Source organism: Microtus pennsylvanicus, chromosome 11 (assembly GCF_037038515.1).
Source record: "Microtus pennsylvanicus isolate mMicPen1 chromosome 11, mMicPen1.hap1, whole genome shotgun sequence".
NCBI lineage: Eukaryota > Metazoa > Chordata > Mammalia > Rodentia > Cricetidae > Microtus > Microtus pennsylvanicus.
Window position 1 is genome coordinate 87,997,825 of NC_134589.1, and position 23,632 is coordinate 88,021,456.

The 23,632-nt window shown below is 44.2% G+C and overlaps 1 long non-coding RNA gene across 1 annotated transcript; it reads right to left on the reverse strand.

Moving 5' to 3' along the window:
• Positions 1-1,627: 1,627 nt before the first annotated feature.
• Positions 1,628-22,923, reverse strand: LOC142859498 (uncharacterized). Its single transcript, XR_012912206.1, has 3 exons — positions 22,841-22,923; positions 5,882-5,992; positions 1,628-1,810 (listed from the first exon to the last, which is right to left on the reverse strand). It is a non-coding gene; the product is annotated as an uncharacterized LOC142859498 (long non-coding RNA).
• Positions 22,924-23,632: the final 709 nt, after the last annotated feature.

Sequence of the window (23,632 nt, forward strand, 5' to 3'; positions counted from 1 at the left end):
TTGTCCTAGCTCCCAGGACCAGTGCCAACCAATTTACTGTGATACTGAGCCTGTAGAATCTCCCTCATGGGCACCTACAAACTCGTGTGAGAATCCGCACGGAAGCGAGGCAGGTGGAGCCAAGCCCATTAGAAGAAGCAGGGCAGGCACGGCTGAGCCCCAGCAGCACCCAGCCGCTCTAGATCAGGGACACACTCGGTGTCCCCACAGCAGGTGGGCGTTGTTTATGCCTGTTCCCAGGCAGCAGAATCCAGCAGCCTTGGCCAAGAGTTCTAATTTTAAACACTGGCTCTGGGCAGGCAGAATTAAAGGTCAGATTCTGGAAGGCTATCCAAATGATGCACACACTAAAAAAAGATGACCCTCCCTGCAAAAAGATGTCCTGCCTCAGTCCCACTGTCTACATTGCCTAACGTGACAAGGACAGACCTGTCAGGACCACCTGGGGGAGACTTCAGGAGGTATTATCATGACCGGTCCCCTCCTACCCCAAGCCGGTAGTCTCCAAACTGCTGGACTCCAAGAATTCCATCTGGAAACCCCAGGGACCCCCCCCCACAGGAGATTCTTGGGGCTCCGTCCAGGTGTCCTAATGTTTTTCGTTTATTGGGCTTGTTTCTATGAAAGTCCTAATCGCGACCCTTGCAGTGAATTCATAGCACACGCTAGCCCCTTGCAGTAGGCCCCCATCTGATATCTGGTCTGATGACAGCGGCACATCTTTATGGTGCCATTTACCAAGGTCCTTTGTCTGGTGGCTCTTGCCTAGTGTTGGGAAATGGAAGGGTCTGGCGGATTCAGGGATGATACGGTAAACCCCCACCTTGTGGGTAGTATCTTGGTCTTCCAGCCAAGGCTCAGGTGACCTGCTGCTGAAGTTTTTCCACATGAGATGCCATGGCCGCCCAATGTCCCCTTCAAGTCATGGGCTAGTAGAACAATGGGCCTTGCACTTACCGCCCTTTTATATTGCTAAGCAGGGTTAAGTCTAACAGAGCGCCCCGCGCTCGCCATCCAATCGCGTGCAAGTACAGTTTACACAATTGAAGAGGCACAATGACTTAGCATCCCCTTTATTTGGTGGCACACTCCTGTCCCTTGGCAGAGCTCCCTTGTGCCTAGGCACAAGCTTTCCAACTCACAGACCAGGGCCACAGATCTGTCTTGGACCCCGCCCTCGCCCGGGCCACAGTCCTTCAACACAGCCCCCACCTTCCGCGGTGACTCTATTGTTCAGCTGCTTCCTACCCCAAGGCTGGTGGGAACTGGAGGCGCCGGCTCTTCCTGCCCCAGGCAGGGCCCTCGGGAGGAGCCGCGTTCCAGCGCCAGGCTGCACATCCGGCTGCTGAGCCGCCACTGTATGAGGCCAATAGGGGGCTCTGGGCTCGGGGTACCGCCAGTCCCGATTTGCCCTCAGCAGCTCAGGAGTCTGAAAGCCACCTGATAGACTCACCTCAGCACAACTCCAGGGTCTGGATCTCACGGTCAAGTGCTCGCTGGCTATCCCCAAAGATGCAGGCATGACACCTTTTAGCGACAAGCTGGTCAAATGGTCACCTGACCTTGGTACAAAGTCATTGAATCCAGACTTCCCAAGGATGGAGAGCTTTATTTTTCCATAGAGCAAAATGTCGCCCAGTGCCAGAACAGCCCAGCAAACTGCAAGCTTGCCCACTGTACAGCCATGGGTAAGCTGCGGCTCCTTTCTTTGCCAGTTTCCTTGTTGTAAGAAGGCGATTATAACAGCACCCACTACAGCCATTGTTGTGAACACTGGAGAGATCACACACATCGTTCAGTCGTTGCTTTTCTAAAAGTAAAGAGAGCCAGGGTGACTAGCTATCCCTACCCCCTTCCTGGATGTGGATCTTTGGTGCTAAACTCAGGACAGCCCTGGCACATGGTGAGATGGTTTCCATCACCAAGCTGATCTGGTAAAGTCCAGACAGCTCTCAGCAGGGCGGGAGGAGGCCCCAATTTTATGCTAAGGGCAATGTTTCTTCCAGAAACCCTTGGGTCCTTGGTCCTGGTCTCTGCATCATGTCCTTGCTTAGCCACAGGAAGACCAGACGTTAACATTAAAAAATTTTCCACATCCTTCAGGGCAATCATTTGATGCCAGAAATAGTTGTCAGGATTTGGGAGTTAGCCCAGGCCACTAAAAGTAGCTCCATTGCCCCCTGGAAGGCCTGTCCATGTGGGCCCCGGATGCCCTAAACCTAATGAGGTGCCTGTCCCCAACCAGCACCTTAAATGAACAAGAGCACTGCTGGGCTGGCTAGCTGGCTGAATACACACGGGAGGTCATCTCCACTCAGCTTCCTCAGACCCTGGCACACCCTTCTCTCCACCCAGAAGAGCAGGGCACAGTCACTGGAGTTCTCGCCTGGACAGTCACAGGGCAGCCTTACCCTCCTTGCTTAGTCGCACCGCCACAGACCTTAACACAGTTCCAGACATACAGAACAGCACAGAGGCACACCCATGCTGAGTATCTGAGAGCCCAGCTTTCCTATCTCCATTCCCAAGGTGGTGTCTCTGCTTTGTTCTTCCCCAGTTTCCCTGGCCTTGGAGAAGATGGACTGTTATTAATTTTTTATGTGTATAAGTGAGAGCCTTGTGAGTTTATGTAGACCATATGCGTGTAGGTGTGCGCCCTCCGATTCCAGATGAAGGCATGTATCCTCTAGGCAAGTACAAGTAGTTGTGAGCTACCTAATGTGGGTGCTGGGAATCCATCCCAGGTCTTCCGCAAGAGCAGTAAATGCTCTTAACGGCTGAGTCATCTCTCCAGCCCCATAGTCTGTGCTGTGTGTGTGTATGTGTGTGTGTGTGTGTGTGTCTGTGTGTGTGTGTGTCTGTGTGTGTGTTTTCTGGCATCCAGGATTGAGCCTAGAACCTCAAGTGTGCTAACCAAGCACTTTACTACCAACCTATGTCCTCAACCCTTTCTTTACAGTTTATTTGGAGACAGAGTCTCACTGATTTACCCCAGACTGCCCAGAGCTGCGACTGTGGGGCTCTGGGTCACTCTGTGCTCTCCCTGGTCACGAGGGACTCTGTCACTGGAGGGGCGAAAGATAAGCAGCTCTCCCTGTGGCCGCCCTTTAGAGCTGGAGTCAGAGTCCTCCCAGGGCAGCCTGGTCTTTGAGAAGGAAAAGGGGCTAGCTCTGGAAAGAAGCCAGCTAGGAACCAGGACAGAGGACGTGTGTCTGTTGTACATTTGTCTCAGTTCACAGAGTTGGCCACTAACATGAACTGTGGCCATTGCCTCTCAGCCCCCAGCAGATTCTCGGCTCTGCCAGATGCTGAGGGTGGAAGGCTCTTTGGGCTTGGGACAGAGGGAAACCCTCCGCACACTCTTTAGTTTTGGTCTGAACCTAAAAACACTTTAAAAATTAACTCCATGAAATTGATTTTAGAGATCTATTAATACAAAGTAGATCAATCAAAACAGTTGCATTGACTAAAAGAGTCAACCATGGTAGGAAGAATGCTGCATGATTGCCTTAACAGAAAACTCTAGAAAACACTGGTTAGCTAAGATGGGAAGGAAGGGTACAGAGAAAAAATATATATGGTCTGTATTTAAAACATGTTGGCAGGAATAATACATTCTATTTTTTTCAAACTTTAAAAATTTGTAAAACTAATGACTGGAAAGATGGCTCAGTGGTTAAGAGCACTTACTGCTCTTGCAGAGGTATTCTGCATTCTGCTCCCACATCCTCGGGACTCCTGTGACTCCAGATCCAGTGAGATATGACATCTGTGAACACCTGCATTTTCATATACACATGCACATACAAACACACACACAGCTATGAGTCGTTTTTATTAAAAAGTAATAAAGGCATGTGTGGAGGCGCACACCTTTAATCCCAGCACTCAGGAGGCAGAGGCAGGTGGATCTCTGAGTTAGAGGCCAGCCTGGTCTACAAAGTGAGTTCCAAGACAGCCAGGGCTACACAGAGAAATCCTGTCTCAAAAAAAAAAAAACCCAAAAAAACAAAAAAAACTAAAACCAAAAATATCCAAAATAAAATAATAAAAAGCTATGTTAAACTGTATAAATTTGTCAACACTCATTAAACTGCAAAACTAACACTAGATGTGTTTGTTGAGATCAATTTTATTTCTCTAGGTTACAGAGGGGCTCACCAGGACTAATGACAGGACTCTACTTCATGGGGTCCTTGTCAGAAACATGGCCGCTAACATGCTTTTCCCTCCTTGCAAACTGGCCCCTGAGCCTGCCTTGGTTCCCTGCTCTGGTAGAAGACACAGTGCCCAGAAAGCAAACGACTTGATCATGCACCAATTTTGTACAGGCCCTCTAGAAACCAGTCTCCATGGGGCCAGTGCAGACAGCCAGATGGATGCGGCTTAGTCTGTGCTGGAGCCAAGGTAGAGACCCCTCATCTGCGGCTGCATCAGTCCAGGGCATCCCCACTGGCTATAGCATCCACCCGCTAGTTATTTTGTAGCTGTCGTGGCTGCGAATGCCATTCTTGGAGGACAGCCATGCTAAGTGACTGCAGTGTCGGGACAGACAGACTGCGGGCAGGTGGAGCCTGGGGTTGCCTCTGAGCCGTTATCTCATCTAAGCGTTAACCATAACAAGCCCCAGCTGTGACCTTAGCGTGCCGTGGTCCTGCCGCAGAGTTCCACATTTCAGTGAGCAGACCGAACCAGCCGTCATATCCTCCCTACGTAGCCGGTCCCAAGGAGAAACAACTCACATTTCAAAACTTAGTCCTCAAGAAAGTGACGTGGTATCAGTGAGCTACTTTGAAAAAGCTTGTCTGCCTTCCTGCTGGTAGCCTGCGCCCTTATCTGGGTGGTTCTTAACCTCTGCTTTCTAATTCTTAGTAAACTCTTTTGAACCTCCCACTTTCCAGTTTTTCACGTGCTTTCTTGCATGGTTCAGGCCGGCGGCTGTGGTGGCCCCGGACTTGAGTTAAGAACATCCCGATCTGAGCTCAGCAATGCTGCCAGTTCACACATGTCAGCGACACTGTCATGGGTTTCTTGTAAGTGGAAAGGTGGACACTTAAAGGTCATAAGAAAGAGACAGTTCAGAGCCAGAGAGATGATTCTGTGGTTAAGGGCACTTGCTGCTCAATCATGAGGCTTGGAGTTTAGACCCCAGAACCCACATCAAGAGGCTCATAGAGGCCAGGCTGTGGTGGCGCACACCTTTAATCCCAGCACTCAGGAGGCAGAGGCAGGCGGATCTCTGTGAGTTCGAGGCCAGCCTGGTCTACAAGAGCTAGTTCCAGGACAGGCTCCAAAGCTACAATGAAGCCCACTCTTGAAAAAAGAAAGAAAACCAACAACAACAACAACAACAACAACAACAAAAAGAGGCTTATAGCAGATCCAGCACCTTCCTCTGGCCTCCACAGGCACCCACAAACTCTCACACGTAGACACCCACACATACACACACACTCATAGGATAATTTTTTATATTTAGTTCTTATAGTACTTATATACTCCACAGCTTCATATCCCACGATGGGGAGGGCATAGAATACGACATTTGTAGATAAAGATGTGACTACTCTATTCAAACTCAGCCCCTGCATATGAGGGGCTCTTCTACTGGGCCATGGACACTCTTCATTTAGGAGGCAAATCTATCCTAATTTAGACTGGAGAAATCCAGATTTTGTTTTGTTTCTGGATAGAATCTTGCTAGGTAGCCCAGGTTGCCTTACAACCTTGGCCAAATTCTGGGCTTAAAGAGAAAGGCATTATCTTTATCTTCCTGCTCCAGAAACAGATCTGCCTCTGTCCCAGGCTAGACACCTGCAAACATCCTTGAAGAGATGATTTTGTAAAGGGTCATACCATAGAGGCAGCTGTGGAGACTCACCCTTCCTGTAGTCTACCATGACCCTCCCAGAGTCCTTCTGTCTCCGTTCCCTGTTGTCATCCCCAGGGTTTCTTCACGAGTCACCATGGTCGCCCCAGCTCCAGGCATTATCTGTTGGGGAAGAAAAGCACGAACCCTCTTTATGGAGCCTGCTTGCTAGTGAGACACATTGTTAGCTTGACTCATGCAAAGGGCTATCTTGGGCTACAGGACCGACTGGGGAATACAGGACATATCCTTGACTAAAAGCTGTGACTAAGAACAGATGTAGAGAGAGCTCAGACACTAAGAGCTTACTGCTCTTGCTGAGGACCTAGGTTCAGTACCCAGTACCTTCACCAAGCAGTCACAACCACCCCTAGCTCCAGGACTAACCTCCACGGGCGTCTACACATGAGCGGTGCACATAAGCTCATACAAGAACACATAAGTACACACCGATAAAGTCACTGGGCATGGTGGTGCACACTTTTAATCCCCGCTCTCAGGAGACAGAGGTCAGTAGGTCTCTATGCATTCAAGGCCAGCCTGGTCTACCAGAGTGAGATCCAAGACAGCCAAGGCTGTATACAGAGATCTTGGAGTGGGGTGGGTGGGTGAGGGATAGTGGGGGATTTCTGAACATATGATTGGTTTAACGAGGGTCTGTGCACCTACTGAGCACCAAGGACACATAGTAGGGCTCTGCAGAGTCGGAGCATTTGCCAGCTAGACTGAAAAGAGGAAAACTGAGCATGTGACTTCCCGTGTTGTTGGGACAAACACCTGACAGAAGCGGTTTAAAGAAGGCCACTTCCGGCTCACAGGAGCAGACAAATCATGACCAGGAAGTCATAGGAGCAAGAAAGAGGCTGCTGATTGTATTTATCCAGTCAGAAAAGAGAGAGAAGATGCTGGGGCTCAGCTCACTGCCTCCTTGTCGTGCAGTCTGGCAGCTCGGCTGGGTCCTCCCATCTCAGTTAACTTAACCCAGGAAATCCTTCAGACACCCACCAAGATTTGTTTCTGACATGACTCTAGATGCCGTCAAGCTGTCAGTCAAACCAATCCTTGGCTAAGGGTAGGACTCATCCTTGACTGGTGTATGGTTGGGAGACCCTAATAGACCAAAGCCGGGAATTTCAGGCTGTGCCCAGCATACATGAACATGTCTTCCACTCTCCAGGTGTCAGAATTGTATTCCTGGAGACCTAGGTATGATCACAAGGTCAGACAGACTGAAGGGAGCATTGTGTCAGGCCAACAGCAGCAGGAGTAACAGACTCGAGTTTCTCTTCCACTCTGTTAGACACAGCGTCTGACTAGCACACTGGAAATGAAGTCCCAGGTCTTGGGGGTACTATGCTAGACCAATGATATCACTAATGGGCTCCCAGGTCCTGTATGGTTGAGACTATGGGCACCTCTCTTCACAAAGGCCACATAGGAAGAATAAGCAGAGCCAATTCCTGGAGCAACCAGGCAGCGTCAGGTCACAGTCAATGTATGAGTGAGGACCCTCATGGTTTTCTTTGGGCTGGGGACAAGATCACTTTAATTTTATTGCACATTTTTCAGCCTCTGAAGATTTCATGTCCATGATGGACCTATCCTCTCAATGTTTAAGGAGTAAGGACCTGAAGCTCAGAGAAGTCAAGTGATTGGCTGAGTGTCACACAACAAGAAAACGGTGCACTTGGGGCTAGAACACAAGTTTCCTGGCTCCTCAGAAAGTGTTAATTGGTGAGGATGTATGTTTGTTGAGGGATATTTTGATTGCACTCTGACACTCCCAAGACCCCCAATAAAGTTAAACCTTAAATCAAGGGGAGGAGCCAATGAGCCAATGGCTAGAGAGAAGCCAGGAATCTGGATGGAGAAGGAGGAAAGGGTGGGGACTAAAGTTTGAGCTTGCTATGTGTCTCTTGTAGAGTCTCCAGTCAAAACACAAGGTCAGCTAGTTGCTACTCAACCTCTCAGAGCTATCAGATTTTCACCCCAACTTTTGACTCCGAAGTCTTATTGATAAATAGAATGACAGAGAAGACCTAATTTAAACCTACATATCATGATAGCAGAGTTGGTAGCTGAACTGGAAACACTGCTGGGCTGCAGCCTAAGTGGCTGATGGGGCACTGGTCGAGAGGCCATGGGATGACAGATAATTAAAATATCAGTAGATTCATGTGCAACTACTGCTAAGCTGAAAAAAAACCATCACTTTGTGTTCCAACATGTGACATGACCACACGGATGGAGAAGTCATGCCGGGGTCTTTCTAAAAGTCACTTGTGGGACTCCAGAAAGTGGGCTCCATGCTTGGAAATCTCAGAAGCTCAAGCCCTCAGCTGATGGCACTGCTGCTGCAGACAAACTGAGAAGTCAGCAGAGTTGGTGAGCTAATTGGGAAGTTCTTAAGGAGAAAGTTAAATAATATTTAAAAAAATCTTTCCCATGTGAAGAATCAGAAATATAACAACACAGGGAATTAGGACTCTGTATAGTGTGGATGGCTTGAAAATGGAAGAAATAAAAGAGGAGATAAACCACTTAACTGGGATTGACATAATGCTGATTACAATTACTATAAGTTTGATAATTCATTTTTTATCCTTAAAAAGTGGTTTAAGAACTATGCCAAAAAATGAAAATTTGACTAATATAATACAAGGCTTACTAATAAAAGTAATAAAAATCTGACTGATAAGATACAAGCCCTAGAAAGACTTACTAATAAAGTAATAAAAGTTTGACTAAGAGACAAGTCTTACAAGGGCTGACTATTGATAAGATATAAGCTTTAGAAAGAGATTCTACTGATAAGATGCAAGCCTTAGAAAGACTAATGAAAATAAGAAAAATTGAATGATAAGATACAAACCTTAGAAGGACGTGTACTATTGACAAGATACAAGTTTTAGAAAAACCTACTAATGAAAATAAGAAAAATACATGCAGACAGAGGAATTTAGAGCAGAACCTACCACACTATTGTGTTATAAAATGGAGGAGGAACAGCCTAAGATTATTAGAAAAACAATCTTAATTTATCCAGTTACTATACAAGAATGACTGCCAAGTGATAGGCACCCCCCACAAGGCTATGCAAATGTTAATTGGGATCCTGTAGAAATGTTAGATTTGAAGAGATTTAAGAAAGCGGTTGTATCATATAGAATACATGTACCCTTTGTGAAGTAGATGTTAAATTCATGGGCAACTCAGACAAGATTATTCCACAAAACAGGAAAGATTTAGCTTCAGCAATATTGGAAACTGGTCCTCACTTACAGGGGAAAACATGGTGGAGAGAGAAAGCTAGGGTCATAGAACAATGAAGTAGGGCTAGAGGTATTGAAATTTCCCAAGACCAGCTTCTTGGTGAGGGCTAGTGTGGTGATCTGCAAAGACAGTCTATATTTGATGATCAAACTTTGGTTCTATGCCATAAAGCAGCTTTGAATGTTTGGTACAGGATTGAAGAATCAGGGAAGAGGACTGAGTCATTTACTAAAATTATACAAAGTTTACTTGAATCTTCAGCTTTTGAAAATGCTAATTCAAAATGTGAAAGGGTGGTAAGGCTTTTAAAGACAAGATCAATACCCATCGATGAATGTAGCTGAAATACAGTTGATATTGGATCTTATAACGATACTTGGATAGGAGAAGTGATTTCCAAAACTTTCAAGAAAAATCAAGGGGCTGGAGAGATGGCTCAGAGGTTAAGAGCATTGCCTGCTCTTCCAAAGGTCCTGAGTTCAATTCCCAGCAACCACATGGTGGCTCACAACCATCTGTAATGAGATCTGGTGCCCTCTTCTGACCTTCAGGCATAGACACAGACAGAACATTGTATATATAATAAATAAATATTAAAAAAAGAGAAATCAAAATGTCAGATGTTTTAATTGTGGTAAACAAGGTCATTTGAAAAGGGATAATAGGCAAGGTATTCCTAGAAACAATGTTTTTTCTAGGAAGAATCCAAACAGAAGACCCCAGCCTTCTAGAGTTTGCAAAAGGTATGGCAAAGATCAGCATTGGGTTAAAATGAATGCAGATCAACAAGGGACAGGCAAGGTAAACATTTGTCATTGGTAAATGCCCTGAGGGGCCTCCTGCAAGTTTCAATATCAAATCAAATCATAGAAACTCATCCACAGAACAAATAAAAGACTTAATATTTGGTTGTTAAAAATAACAATACTCTGAATGTGATCAAAGACAGAACAGCTTCAATAGACACAACAAAAAGTTTAGGAGCGACCAGAAAAGAAATATTTTGGCAAACTGCCAAAAACGATCAAAGATCAAAGCTAAATATACAAATAAATGGCACTGAAATTGAGGGTTTGGTAGACAGATGTAACAATCATTTCACCAAAATCTTGGTATCCAAATTGGCCCCTTCAGGATGTAAATATTCAGTTTCTAGAGACTGAAACTTTATCTCCAGTAAAACAAAGTGCAAGATGGGTTGAGTGTATAGGGCTAGAAGGACAAAGAGGAAAATCAAAACTATATGTGACTAACACAGCAATAAATTCATGGGGACATGATTTGTTGCAGCAATGGAAAACACAGATTAACATTCCTCCAATCCCAGAAAAAAACATAAAATAAAAAAATGCTTTTGAGCACCAACTGTTCAAGTTGTACATAAGTCTTTATGTACCAATGACCCTGCCTTTAAAATGGTTAACTGGTCGGGCAGTGGTGGTGCACACCTTTAATTCCAGCACTCGGGAGGCAGAGGTGGTAGATCTCTGTGAGTCTGAGGCTAGCCTTGTCTAAAAAAAAAAGTTAACTGAAAAACCTGTGTGTATGGAACAATGGCTTTTGGCATCAGAGAACTTACAGGTGCTAGAATAGTTAGCTCAGGAGCAGCTAAATGCTCAACATATTAAAGAATTAACCAGCCCTTGGAATTCTCCTATATTTGTCATTAAAAAGAAATATGGAAAGTGGAAAGTGTTAACAGACCTAAGAGCCATAAATAATGTGTTTTGTACCATGAGCTCATTACAGCCTGAAATTACTTTACCTTCTTTATTACCTAAGGGATGGCCTATAATAGTGATTGATTTAAAAGACTGATTTTTTTTTACTATACCTTTACAAGAACAGGATAGAGAAAAACTTGCCTTCACAGTGCCTACTTATAATTCTCAGCCTACTAAAAGGTACCAGTAGAAAGCTCTTCCATGAGGACTCTTAATCAGTCCCACCGTATGTCAATATTTTGTACAACAGCCATTAGAACTAATTTGTAAACAGTTTCTTCAATCTATAGTTTTACCATTATATGGATGGTATTTATCTTACTAGGGTTCAGATACTTTAGAAAAAAATGTTTGATGAAGTAAAGAGAACTTTGATTTGTAGAGAATTACAAATTACTCTCAAAAACTACAAAGAGGAGATTCTATTAATTATTTAGGATACAAGATAGGTCTACAGAAATATCAATTACAAACTCTTAATGATTTTCAAAAATTGCTGGGAAATATTAACTGGCTATGACCCACAAATGAATTAACAACTCAAAAGCTAAGAAATTTATTTTAAACCTTTCAAGGTGATAAAAACTTAAATAGTCCAAGAAAACTATCAGCTAAGGCTGAGAGACAATTGGTTCTGGTAGAGAAAAGAAATTACAGGATGCAAATTCTGGCCATTTTACCTTCTACTCATTCTTCTGTAGGAGTTTTTATGCTGAGAGAAGATAATATCTTATAATAGATATATTAGCAAATAGACTGAAAAAATGGAGACCTATATAGAAAAAGTTTCTGAACTGATTCTGAAAGGAAAATTGAGACTTCATAAATTAAAAGGAATAGACCCAGCAGAAACCATGGTATCTTTTACTAATGCCTTATTATGTGCAGAAAATGAACTTTGGCAAAGAGCTTGCTGTAATTTCTTGGGAGAGATTAACAACAAACATCCCAAAAACAAGAGACTTCAGTTTATAAGAACAATTAATTGGAACATTTTTCATATAATAAAGGGAACAACAATTTTTGGAGCCCTTACATTTTTACTCATACAAATAAATCAGGAAAGACAAGTTATAAGTCTCAAGACAGGTTTTAAGACAGGAAAACTAAGTAAAGTGGCTCAAAGCCCTTATGATTCTATTCAGAAATCAAAATTATATGCTATTCTCATGGTATTATTAGATTTTTGAGAACCTCTTAATATTTTAACTGACTCTCAATATGCAGAAAGAGTTGCTTTACATATTGAAACTGTTGAACTTATTCCAGATAATTTAGAATTAACTTCGTTATTTATTCAACTACAAGTAAGAATCAGAAATAGAAATCATTCCTTGTATGTAACATACATCAGATCCCATACAGGTCTACTGTATCCTCTAGCACAAGGCAGTGTTAAACTGATAAGCTTTTGGTAGGGAAGCCTCAGAGTTTCATAAGAAACACCATGCGAACAGCAAAGATTTGAAGAAACATTTTTCTATCACTTGGCAACAAGCCAAGGAAATTATAAGGAAATGTTCTACTTGTTTTTTGTATAGTCAAATTCCATTACCTGCAGGAAGTAACCTAAAAGTTACTCAAAGAAAAAATTGGCAAATGAATGAGTTTCATTTTTCAGAGATTGGAAAATTAAAATATGTACATCATACCACAGAAACATACTCAGGGTTTCAATGGACACCTGCTTTATGTTCTGAAAAGGCTGATTCTGTAATTATACATTTATTAGAAGTTATGGTCATCACGGGGATACCTATACAAATAAAATGACAATGCTCCAGAATATGTCTGTAGTAAAATGGAACTGCTTTTTTATATTACAATATAAAGCATATTACAGGTATAACACACAATCCTACAGGACAAGAAGTTATAGAAAGATCTAATTGTAATTTAAAAGACACGCCCCATAAACAGAAAGAGGCAATAGAGACCTCTAGAAATAGGTTACACAATTCTTTATTGACTTTAAATTTTTAAATGCTAATGAAAAGAACAATGGCCATGGAGAGACATTGGATAGTAGAAAAAACTGTTGAGTTAAATCAGCCTATATATTTTTAAAATGTGTTGACCTCAGCATGGAAACCAGGATATGTGTTATGTTGGGGAAGAGGTTTTACTTTTATTTCCACAGGAGAAGGAAAGCTATGGATACATACCATCAATATTGATAAAGATTAGATTTGAACAGAGGAGACCTCTTGGTTAGAAAATGTGATAGTTCATCAAACAGCTTGGTCATTCAATTCAAGCTAACTTATAAGACTAACAAATGCCTTTTATCTGATCATGTATGAAAAAATTAAATTTTTATTATTAAAAGATAATATTTTTCTGTTGATGAAAACCATTTTGAATTAACAAAAATATAACCTGCAAAAAGAAAGAAAAAAAAGGGAACTCCACAAAGTTAGGATTGGGGCAGGGTTTTGTTTTTGTCTTTCCAGGAGAATAAAAGCATCCAACTAAGAAATCTGAAGATTACTGGACAAATGAAACATCTGAAGAGGAACAAATCATCAAGAGAAAATGTCCCAAGAAGAAGAGTAAAATTGGGCCTAAATCTATGGCACATTTCTAAGAAGATAAAATTTTATAAATCTTCTCAAATATTTTTTTTCTGTTCATCTCTACAAACATAAAAGGCAAATGGTCTTTTGTGGTCCCAATCCAATTAAAAATCAAAGCTGTGTAGCTCTCTTCCTCACTAAACCCAAGCAAATTTGTTAAAAGAAAATCCAAAATCTCTGTCTCATGTCAGAAAAGTCACCTGATATGGGACAGAAAAAAAAACTAAGGGACTATTCTATTGTCACTAATCTCATAATCCTTTGGTTTTATTTTGACTCTCTAAAACTTCTCTTGAAATAAAAATATCATCTCTAAATTTATAAGATTTTGTAAACTGTCTGTCATGATATTATTGATCACATAGAGTACTAACTGATTCTAGAAATGGGCTTCATCTAGTTTCCTGTGTGTAATTTCAGGCGTAAGTCTAAAGCAGGTAACTATGAATTAAGTTTGTGTACCTTGGATATACTTAATAGACTGTGGTCCTTTAACCTTTCTGAGATCTGCTGCATAGGATGTTTAAAATGTTTAAATTTTCGGCAGTAAACTATGACCATTCCTTTCAGTGACCTTTGAAGTCTCAAAACAAAAAGCATGATGGGGCCCCACAATGACGATTTCAACTGGGTTGTGGTTACAGTATTAAGCTAACAACCACCACCAAAATATCAGTTTTGGGCTATGGACTACTCAGGACAGTGGCAAATCTGTTTACTGAGAAGGTCCAAACAGATAGAGCACTCTAGCCAGGACATCAGATAAGCACTGCACTCCCCAGTACACCAAGACTGGACACCAAATGCTAAAGCTAATGTTCCCAGGATTTGAATTAGCTCAATTTTCTCAGGGTCTCCTAAAGATGCTGTCACCCCCAAATAGCAGGAACTAATTTAAAAAATATTATGTCCAAATTCCCAAGCGGTGGTTTGGGTAGCTTTTTGCTGTTTGGTGGGTTATGAATGTTTGTCATCATTTGGGGAGGTTGCAGATTATTACTGGTCATGGTAAGGGAGGAAAATAAGAAAGGGAACTTAGATTCAATGATCTCTTTCTGAAAAGAGAAAAGAGATATAGGAATGTTAGGATAAAAGGGTAGACTATTAAATCTACTTTAAACTAAAAAGCAACTATTAATCTCAAATATTTTACATTGGTATGGACTTTTGTATATTGATACAAATTTAAGGTTATTTTTGTTATACTGTGTGTGTGTGTGTGTGTGTGTGTGTGTGTGTGTGTGTATTTCTACTTTTGTTTAAGGGATTGTAGTTATGAAGCTCATCTAAATAGGATTTAGGGTAACAAAGAAACAATGATTAATAGTCATCAACCAAACTTATAGTCCTATTAGGTATGTTTTCAAGATCAAACAGATATATATTTTAAATAGATAGATGGTCTTCAAACACTTCAAAGACCTACAGAATATGCCCTTAAGATGTTTTAATAACATAAGACTTTTCATGACAGTGAGATACATCTGCTCCTGACAGCACGAATCTACTTCAATAAAAGAAGACAGACATCAAAGAACCGCCATATGAAGTTTGCTTTCTTTGTTGTAAAGTTAGCAACTGGACAAAAAACTGCCCTTGCCTTGACTGCTAATAGTATTCTGTGCAAGTTGAACAAGCCGGACACAAAAGAAAACAACTGCTGAACTTTGTCAAGACAAGGTAGAACAGTCCTTTAAAATTCCTACTTCACAGAAAAGTCTGTCAGATATTCTAGGCCTGTAGGACAAAGATGGGTGCCCAAACTGATAAGTTTTGAATCATTGGTTATTGGAACTTCACTGCCACCAACATAATAAACCAATCAACTGAATTATTAAATCCAGGTTTAATGAACAGAGCAAAGCAACTCTTGGGTGACCCTTAGGCAAGCAGGAGAAGAATCATGTGCAAATATGGTTTCCAGGTCTTTTATAGTCTGTCAGCATGGTCTCAGGCAGCCCCAGGGAGTGGCTGACTTTTGGTGGGCTTTCTCAGGGGTGAGATCTAGAATGGGAGGAGTGAGACCAGAATGTGGAATGGGGCTCCTGGCTGGGGATCCCCAATATCCAACCTTTTTAGATATATATGGATGCTGGTAGGGTTTCCACCTAAACACCAACACTGCAGAGGAACATTAGGGTGACTGTCCAGGCAGTCAGATGTTTCTGTCATTTCCTAGTTTTGGAAACTGATTGCTCTGCACTTCCTGTTTAATCGGGTAATATCATATCTTTCTCAGGTATAACTAGATAGTTATAGTTGTAGTTTTCCTTAGTTATGATAGAAAGTAAATTAGGTCCAAAACTTTTGACTCATCAAGATAGGCTAGATAATGGAGTGTTTTCTCTGCATTTGCCAAATACTAATGGAATGGACGTTGTGAATACATTTCTTACTTGATAATTGTTCTTATTGCCTTTCCTTTTTATTTAGACAAAATGGGGAACTATGGGATATTTGTAACTATGTGAAGTTATATTGTTGTTATTTGTTTTAAAAGATCTAAATGGCCAGTATCTAGGTAGGCGAGGTATGTAGGACTTCTAGGCAGAGAGAAACAACTCAAGATGAATCTAGGTCCAAGAGGAGACACTACCAAGACACAGAGGGAACTGGACATACAGAATGAAAGAAAGGTAAAAAGTCATGAGGCAAAACATTGATTAATACAAATGGGTTAATTTTTAGAGCTAATGGGACAAGCCTAAGCTAAGGCCAAGTTTCATAATTAATAATGTTTCTGTGTCATTATTTGGGCGCTGACAGGTAGGACAGAGAAAGACTTGTTACATGTGTTATGTAGCTATTTCCTCAGAATTCATGACATTTTAAAATGTGTGTGTGTGTATGTGTGTGTGTGTGTGTGTGTGTGTATGAGAGAGAGAGAGAGAGAGAGAGAGAGAGAGAGAGAGAGAGATGTGTGTGTTAGACTGAACCCTATTTTTCAGAATTCAAATTTTTCCTTCCTGGATAGAGGAAACATACATCTAAGGCACAGGAAACACATCTTACAAGGCTTAGGAACCTCCTGAAACTTGTGAGCATCTCAAAGCTTCTTCCCAAGGTTATATAAGCAGTGACAATTGTCGGGGAGCGGGAGACTTTCTGATCTTCCAGCTGTGTGTCAGTGCCACGGATGTAGCTTTCCAGTGGTGCGGCTGCTGCAGAGTCACTGTGTGCTGTAATAACCCTAAGCAACCTCACAGTTTCACTTAGTTACCTGCGTGTGAAGTCATTTCTTTGGTCAGTCATTGGTACCCTGTCCAAGGTGAACAGATATTAGTTTATGTCTCCCCAGGAAAGGTCATGCAATGCTAAATGCTAAAGGAGGCTGGGCAGCAAAGCTGGATGCAAACCAACCCCACCCCCCCCCACTTAAGGACAAAGTGGCATAAACGTCCAACAGCAGTACTGAGAGGGAGCAGAAACCACAATCCTAGCCAGCACTCAGCTTTCTCCCCTCTCCTCAGGACACCAGGTGCCCACTCTGTGAAGTGTCCGGAGTTGGAAACAAAGGGCTCTGATCCACCCTTCCTGAGGGCTGGACAGATGCATGAGCCTCTTGGGATGGAGTTCCAGGAAACGACAGGCACGCTTAGTCCTTACATAAAACCAAGCTTTCTGGGAGCAGAAAGCTCTTCCCATGCTGTGTTTCCAGACTTCTAGAATGAAGGGTCCCTTTCTCCTCAAGGTCACCTTCTGACCGTTCTCAAGCAGCTCCCTGATTCTAGCCCCCCCATCTCCTCTCCACACTCCTGAAGCACTGTGTTCTGGACCGTGCGCCAGTCCACCAATGGCAGAGAAAACCGCAGTCAGGGCCACGATGGATCTCCATCTTTGTGTGTCTAGCATCCAGGAGAGAACGTGGCACTTCTTGCTTAGGAAGGGCTGCTGGGAGCCGAAATGAAGTCCTTGTCTTGACCAATTAATTACCTGCCTCGGTATCTCCAGCCATAGTCACCGCAGGCCACTTTCACCTGCCCCCCACTGCACAGGCGTGGGGTTTTCTCACTTTAGACCAAGGTGCCTCTAGCCTCTGCCAAGCATTTTGTCATCCCTCAGCCGTAGTGCCATGCTGGTGTTCAGGCGGTGGCTAGAGACGTGGTCATTCTCACTACTTTTCCTCTGTTGCCCACACGGATCAACTCCCTTCCTTATTGAGCAACTGACATAGAGCAACGCAGACTCTAAGTGCCAGGAAGGTTAACTGAGAGCTGTGTAGGAGGCCAGAGGAGAATCCCCAACGGCCTCTAGACTTAGGACATTTCCAAGTCGTGGGACATTAAGTTTTCCTACCAGCTGAGAAGCTATGAGTCAAAGCCAGGAACAGCCCTACTGACTTCCCCGTGAATCAATGACTGCCCTCCACCTCAGCAGTGGCCCAGAAGGGGAAATTCTCTCCTGAACAAGAGGGAGGAAATATGGAGAAGTGGTGGGAGGCAGGGTCTCTGAGTGGAGTCCTTAAGTCCAATTTCTCAGTGCAGCCCTTCCCTATCCCAGTCCTGATCCCTGTAGGAGCCCACCAGCATGGCCAGGTCCTGGATGGCCAAGAAGCTGCCTGTTTCCTGCTCTCCGGGGCTTTAGGATGCTTTGTTTGCACGCCACTGGGGGTTGTGGGAAGCTCTCCAAGGGAAATTGCCTCATGTGGAAGGGAAAGAGATGGCTGAGCAGAAAGCAGTCACTTCCTCTTTGCTGGGGCCCAGGGCTCACCCAGAGGGGAGGGAACATGTTTGAGTTCCTCACTTCACAGTGTGTGAGGAACACCCTTGGAATGCCAGGCTGTAGTCTAAGACCAGCTGTCAGGCAGTAAGAAAGACTGATGAGGCCACTGTCCTCACAGACACCTGAACCATTGAACAAATGTCAGGTGACTGGTACCATGCGAAAAGGCAGAGACAAGGAAGGGACAGGGCTGCCAGGGCTGGGAAGCAGCCTGGTTTAAACAGTGACAGTCAAGGAAGAGCCAGTGTTTCCACGGAGAGCTGAGGAGACAGGGGACTGGCAGGAAGTCCAGGTGTGGGTCCCTGAGGTAGAAGCACCAGGAGAGGTCAAGTCCTTGAACATGGGTGAGATAGAAGTTCCAGTGTGTACGGAAGAGACAATGATCTGTTATGCTGGAAGTTTCTCTTTAGACTTGTATGCTTCTAATTTCTTTTAATTAATACATAAAATATTGAAATTATGTGTTGATGGGTACCATTTGGTTTTTTATATATGTGCACAGTAGTGTTTAAGTCAGATTAAATATGTCTGTCACCTCATTAAAAATAATTAAAAATAATCTGCTTATTTTTTATGCACATTGGTGTTTCGCCTGCATATATGTCTATATGAAGGTGTCAGATCCTCTGGAACTGGAGTTACAGACAGTTGTGAGTTGCCATGTGGGTGCTGGGAATTGATCCCATGTCCACTGGAAGAACAGCCAGTGCTCTTAACTACTGAGCCATCTCTCAGGCTCTAAAACCACCCCAGAGTTACTCAGGTCCTGTCAAGCTCTGATTGGATTATAGTTACCCAGGTGCCTAGAGCCCCTAGGAGACAAAGCCATCTGTCTTTTGAGGCTCACCTAAGGCCCAAAGGATTGCCGATATTTTTTTTTTAACACACCATGTCCCATACTCAGCCAGAACCAGCCAGACATACGAGAAATGATGCATGACCAGACCTCAAGGGTAGGGACGGAGAGGTGGTTCAATGGAACGAGGGGCAGGGAGAAGGGTTTGCTGTTCAAGCCTGAAGACCCAAGTTCACTCGCCAGAAGCCATATAAAGGTAAAAGAGAACCAGCTCTACGAAGTTGTCTTTTGACCTCCACAAATGTGCACCCCTCTCTCTGTCTCTGTCTCCCTATCTCTCCTCACACACACCCCAATAATATTATTTTAAAAATCAGGTAAACGTGGTAACACACACCTTTAATCCCAGCACAGAAGAATACAAGCCTGAGGCCAGCCTGGAAATTTAGTGGGACTTTATCTCAAAAATAATAATTAATTTTAAAAAGTAAAAAAAGAGGACTGGAGGGCTGGAGAGATGGCTCAGTGGTTAGGAGCATTGCCTGCTCTTCCAAAGGTCCTGAGTTCAGTTCCCGGCAACCACGTGGTGGCTCACAACCATCTGTAATGAGGTCTGGTGCCTTCTTCTGGCCTGCAGACATACACACAGACAGAATATTGTATGCATAATAAAAATAAATAAATATTTTTTTTTAAAAAAAAAAGAGGACTGGGGACCTAGCTCCGTGGTAGAGCCCTCGCCTATCACGTACAAGACCCTGGGTTAATTTCCAGGGACAGAAACTCAGTAAGATTCAGAGAGTTACTGGTTACCTAGTAAAATAAAACAATGTTGTTAGTATTTAAAGAATATAGAAAAACAGTAGCAAGAATTCCCCAGACTGACAAACAGCATCAAGTTGCAGATCCCAAACCTCCACAAAAGCACAAGTGATATGCATAGGAAAAAACCTGCAGAGACACACTATGTCACACACTTCTGACAACGACAAATCCCTAAACCGAAGAGAGGAAACAAAACAAGCTACCCTCAGAGGGACAACAGTGTGGTCATTAGGCTATGTCCCAACGACGACAACAAAAGCCTGAAGACAGTGGCCTACATCTTCAATGTGACTAAAGAAATAAAGAAAAGATACATAAATAAAATAAAAAATAAGAAACCCCTGAAATCCTTTGCTCAGGGAAATGTTCTTCAGTAACGAGTACAGAGAAATATTTTCAGGTAAGCTACAGCTGGGAGGTGCAGTCCTCAGATCAGCGCTGAAGGCAAGGTCAGCTTTGCTTCCATCCCAGTGTCCGCAGTCCCACTGAACAGCCCAGGAGTCAGCTCAGGCTACTGCAGGTAGGAAGGTGGGCAGGTGGCTGGGCCACATGGGCCATTTTAGAAACAGCTTATTTGGGAAATGCATATGTTTTGAAGACAGCCCCGTCTCAGTTTGCTGTGGAATTCACTGTGCTGTGGAACACCGTTAACAGGTGGAGCGCACTGCAGCAGGAGGCTGGGATGGGGCAAATTGCTAGACATGGGCACCTATCAGACACATGACTATGTCTAGGGAGCTACTGTGTAGCACAATTTCAAATTGGTCTTAATAATAATAAAAATCCAGAGTCAGATATGGGGTAAATGCTGAAAGATCAGAGACGTAAAGGAGCCAGCCACTAGAGAGACTTTTTACCTCTACAGAATCCTTACCCAAGGGGACAAGACCCTGTCTCTGTGAATCCTCAGACTGAAGCACACTGAGCTCCTGTCTCCTCCTGCCTTATATTCCTCTCTCCTCCCAGCCATATCCCTTTCTGTCTCCACCTCTTTGGTGCTAAGATTAAAGACACGTGGCTCTCCAGTACTGGAATTAAAGGTGTGAGCCACCACCTTCTGGCTGTTTCTCTTTGAGACTGGATCAGTCTAGTGTAGCCCAGGGTGGCCTTGAACTCAGAGAAATCTGTCTGCCTCTGCCCCACCCCCGACCATTGCCTGTTCCCTTTGGCTAACTAGGGGCTCACTCCACACTCTGATCCTCAGGCAAGCTTTATTTGTTATAGTACAAACAAAATACCACCACACTCCTGGGTACTTCAGTCTGCGTCTAGACCAACACCTCAAACAGAGTTGAAAATCAGAGACTGTCAGCATGTATCCCTATATTCTTCTTGTCTGCTTTTTCTTTTGAGTCATCAACGACGGGAAAGGTCAAAGGAGCTCTGCGTGTTCTTATCAAGTGGCGAGTGCCTTGTACATGCGTGTTTCCCTTTGACACCTACCAGAGGCAAATCCTTGATTGCTGTCATATAGAGTGTGGGGACTGAGACTTTGAGGTGAGACTTACTCCATGGACAGTCAGATACCGGCTGGTAGGGCAATCCCAGAATTCCAAGCCATCGGTACTTACTACAGACTTGCTGAGGGATGGATGAATGGCTGATGTCATTGTGGGGAAGATGTATGATCCCATCTTTGTGGTGTGGTCCAGGGCGTGGAGAGGACAGGTCTGGAACTTGGGAGTATGCAGTGCCGTCTACAGACCCTTTCGGAGAGCCCATTCTCAGGAGGACCAGTCACATATCCATCATACTAACCCACTTTCCAAAGGTCCTCTCGCTGTACTTTCTCAGGAAGCATCCCACTTCCCACTTCCTAGCCTGGGTTTTCCGTGGACAACCTGAACAAAGCCCAGGACTGCCGATTTCCTGGCCTTCAGGATGGAGGGGGCTTAGCACTCAGAGCAGAACAGGAAAGAAAGCTGGATGACACTTCAGGTGCCTCCTATGAATGAGGAAACTGAGGCTCTGAAAGGGAGGTTCCCTGGCCCAGGTCAGTGGGGTAGGGCAACGTGATCTCAGAGCAAGGCCACCTCTGCTGGCGAGGCCTAGAGACAGGCATTACGTGAATGCAGGCTGGCGTCATGACAAAGGCAGCACAGCTCACCCCTGTTTCCCTCTGTTAGGGCATTGTGCTCAGGGAGGGGCATCAATGCTCAGTGACAGAATGGGGACCAGCTGACTCACCCTAGCAAGCCTTGCTAATGTGCCTTTCGTTAGATCAAAGAGCCTTTAGAAGTGAGGGGCCATTGGACCATGTTGCAGATGAAGAAAGCAAGACTTCAAGAGTTTTACAAGCATGGGGCAGTGGTGGCACACGCCTTTAATCCCAGCACTAGGGAGGCAGAGGCAGGTGGATCTCGGTGAGTTCAAGGCCAGCCTGATCTACGGAGCTAGTTCCAGGACAGCTAGGGTTGTTATACAGAGAAACCCTGTCTTGAAAAAAACAAACAAACAACAACAACAAAAAGTCTGGCAAGCTTCTGTCAAAATCTGGGACTCAAACATGGGTCTGACTCAAGTGTTCCATCCCACCCACGGAGCATCTATTCAAATCTCCAGTTCTGCTGCCCTCTGGGCTCAGACCCTTTTCCCCAGCTCACCACTCAGTGGCTGCAGACTCCTCTGAGAAGCCGGCACCTCAACAACCACAGTCTGGCTTCACAGCGTCATCTATATGCCATGTCTTACTTCCCTGCCATCCCCGTCCTTGCTCCTTATCAGCTATCTACTTGTTTTGCACCAAATAGAGGCCGTGCAGAGTCTGTGGAGACGTCTTGGTTGGCTGATCATTGAATGAGTGGGACGGCTCTTAGCTTTCAATCACTAGAAGAAGGGGTTTTTTTTAGGTGCTTTCCTTAGCAGAACGTCTCTGCAAGTCAGCACTGTGAGGCCAGTACCCAAAGGACCCTTTGTTCTCCCCAGAACAAAACCTAGTCCTGAGCTGACACAGGAGAACCTAGGCTGGGCTAAACCGAGCTGTTCTTGAACAAACTTGCCCAGCACAACCTCAGGGAAAAAAAAAAAAGTTCCCAGAGGTGGGCAGCCTTCCTACCTGCTCCCCAGAATGCAAGCTTTAGAGATAAACAGCCCCAGGTGACCAGGATCCGCCTGCTAGGAGGTATGGGAACTCCAGCTCCAGCATGGCAGGCGGGGCCAGCAAGCTGACATTGTTTGCCTCTGTATACAGCAACAGAAACCACGCAGCCAGCACTTCTCAGAGGCACCCCGCCCCCCTTCGTTTTAATCTCCCAAACTGACTTGTCAGCAGCAGGAAGTGACATGACAGCTTTCCTCACAAAAGGGAAACTCCTCCGCGTTACCATGGGGATGGAGGCCACTGCGGGATCACAGATTTATATAATCTTAAAGGTGTAGGCACCATGATGTCATCCTGGATAAACTGAGAAGGGGGAAAATGGATGCCTGAGGCTGCTGGTGCCTAACAAGGGAGCATCAGTTTTCAAAGTTCCCCGGAAAGGAAAGGAGAGGATGCTGTGGAGGTGGTGGGGGCTGAAGTCTCATCTCATGGATGCCTGGAAACCGCAGAAAAGCACAGAGCAGGCACCCATGCCTTTTCCACAGCCTGGAATTAAAGAGCTGGGATAAAACCAGTCCTTCAGATCCAGGGCAAACTGGTCATTTCACAGGGTGGGAAAACCAGACGTCATTGGGGACAAGGGGGTCTAATTGTTGCTCCATAGCTCTCACTCAACATGCTAGTCACTGAAGCAGCTTCTAATTGTCTTTGTTGCACAGAGGAGGAAACGGAGGCCATGAGGGGCATTGCTTTTCCACCCAAAAATTCAGAGGTAAAACCATGGGGAACACAATGGCTCCAACTCAT